Here is a 2,446-nt window from a genome sequence, read left to right on the forward strand (position 1 = left end):
AAGTTAAAAGTTTGTAATTTAGATTACTTAGAACTTCATGTTACGAGTTACTAAATAACTGGTGAAAGCAGCAACAAACCAAACGCTGTTCCCAGCAATTGAGCAAAGCTTGGGGGCCATGAAGCCCAGAACAGGTGGCTATTGAGGTTCTTCCCTATTTTATTGCATGACCAAATTGAAGATGCTATATGGCAGCTGATACTACTTCTGACGGAGCTAACTGAATTTGTCTGTGCACCTAGCCTTTCAGAATCTCAGATTGCTTACGTCAGGGGTGTCAAACGTACGGCCCGCGGGCCGGATCAGGCCCGCAAATGGGTTTAATCCGGCCCGCGAGATGATTTTGTAAAGTATAAAAATGAGCTGCAATTTTTCAATAAAAGAAACTGCTGTTCCAATTGCGTCCACTGGATGGCGCAATAGCAATTGTGTTAAGCAAGCAAACTGTTTATATCGGGCAGAGCAAGTAGGTCAAGCAAGTGCAGCCAGTCCCGCGAAATTTATTGCGGCTTCTACTTTTAACATTATGTGCTTTGGCACCCTCATTGCCCCAATATGTCTTTGTCAAAAAAGAGAAAAGTGGACGCAGAGTGCAGAGCGTTCCAAGAAAAATGGTCATCCTCCTATTTATTCACAGAAGTGAATGGGAAAGCTGTATGTTTGGTGTGTTCACAGCATGTTGCAGTGCTAAAAGAATTATAACCTTCGCGCCACTATGTGAGTCTTCATGCCGACAAATATGACAACTTTCAGGGACAGCGGAGACGGAAGGTGAATGAACTGTTGGCGGGTCTGAAGAAACAGCAGTCTGTGTTTACTCACAGCCGAGACGTCAGTGACGCTGCAGTGAAAGCTAGCTACCTCATTGCTAATGAAATCGCAGTGGCTTCAAAACCATTCAGTGAGGGTGAATTTGTAAAAACATGCATGATGAAGGCAGCGGAGATTGTGTGCCCTGAAAAGCGCCAGGCTTTTGCAAATATCAGCCTGACAAGAAACACAGTTGCAGACAGGATTTCCGATCTTTCAGTGGATTTGGACAGCCAGTTGAAGCAAAAAGTAAAGTCATTTATTGCGTTTTCAGTTGCAATTGATGAAAGCACGGACATTACAGATGTTGCACAACTGGCCATTTTCATCCGCGGAGTTGATGACACATTGACCGTCCACCGAGGAGTTTGTGGAGTTGGTGCCGATGACAGATACGAATGCACAGCAGCTGATATTTTCACCACACTTTCGTCGGGGCGCTGGACAGGGTTGGAGTGGACTGGTCCCGCTGTCAGCCTGGCTACAGATGGTGCCCCCTCAATGATCGGAAAAAAAAGCTGGCGTTGTGACAAAGTTCAGAGAGAAAGTGCAATCTGCAAATGGAGGACGTGATTTTTGGACTTTTCACTGTATTTTGCACCAGGAGGCTTTGTGTTGCAAGTCATTAAAGATGGATAACGTCATGAAGGTGGTCATCCAAACTGTTAATTTCATCCGATCCAGAAGCCTGAATCACCGTCAGTTTGACAGCCTTCTCAGAGAGAAAGACCACATCTATAGCCTGCCATACCACACTGAGGTAAGATGGTTAAGCCGAGGTGCTGTGCTGAAGCGGTTCTTTGATTTACGAAGAAATTGAACAGTTCATGGAAGAAAAGGGCAAACCAGTGTTAGAATTTCATTCCGCAGAATGGATGCAGGACCTTGCATTTATGGTGGATGTTACAGAGCACCTGAATAACTTGAACAAACAGCTGCAAGGGCGCAACAAAGTTGTCACGCAGTATTATGACAGCATACGTTCTTTCAAGTTGAAGCTGTCATTGTGGGAGACGCAACTCGCCGGTGGTGATGCAGCTCACTTCCCCTGTCTGAAAAATGTGTGCAAGGCCCAACATGTCGCAGACATGAAGCGGTTCAAAGCGGGACTGTTACAGCTTTATGTTTAAATGTTTTTATGTTGATGTGCTATTGTTTTTAATTGATTTTATTTGATTTGTATATTTAACCTATTCTTGACTCTGTGGTTCTTGCACTTGTTTGGGGAACAGGATTTCATTATTTGTATCTACATTTCTGCCTGAGAAATGACACCTTGATATAGTTCTGTGATCTGTGAAACAGTTCTGTGAATCACTGAGGCATTGTGTGTTTGTGCGTTCTTTTTCTTTAGAATTTTCAAATAAACTTGAGGTGTTTTATGATTAATAGTGATGTTGTGCTTGTACTATTTTGGACACACTGTCCTCAGGCTCTAGCTTTATGTTTTATGTTGATCGTTAAAACAAAGAAAACAATCTGAAGTTGTTGTTTTTAAGTTATATATACCATGATTTTACCGGTCCGGCCCACTTGGGAATAGATTTTCCTCCATGTGGCCCCTGAGCTAAAATGAGTTTGACACCCCTGGCTTACGTAAACGTTCCTGATTGAGGAGTATGTGGAAATGAAGCAG

General features: G+C 43.3%; 1 pseudogene; it reads left to right on the top strand.

Moving 5' to 3' along the window:
• The first annotated feature begins 555 nt into the window (after nt 1-555).
• LOC120560657 lies at nt 556-1,955 on the top strand (annotated as a pseudogene).
• The last annotated feature ends 491 nt before the right edge of the window (nt 1,956-2,446 follow it).

Source organism: Perca fluviatilis, chromosome 1, assembly GCF_010015445.1.
Source record: "Perca fluviatilis chromosome 1, GENO_Pfluv_1.0, whole genome shotgun sequence".
In the NCBI taxonomy this organism is placed as follows: Eukaryota; Metazoa; Chordata; class Actinopteri; order Perciformes; family Percidae; genus Perca; species Perca fluviatilis.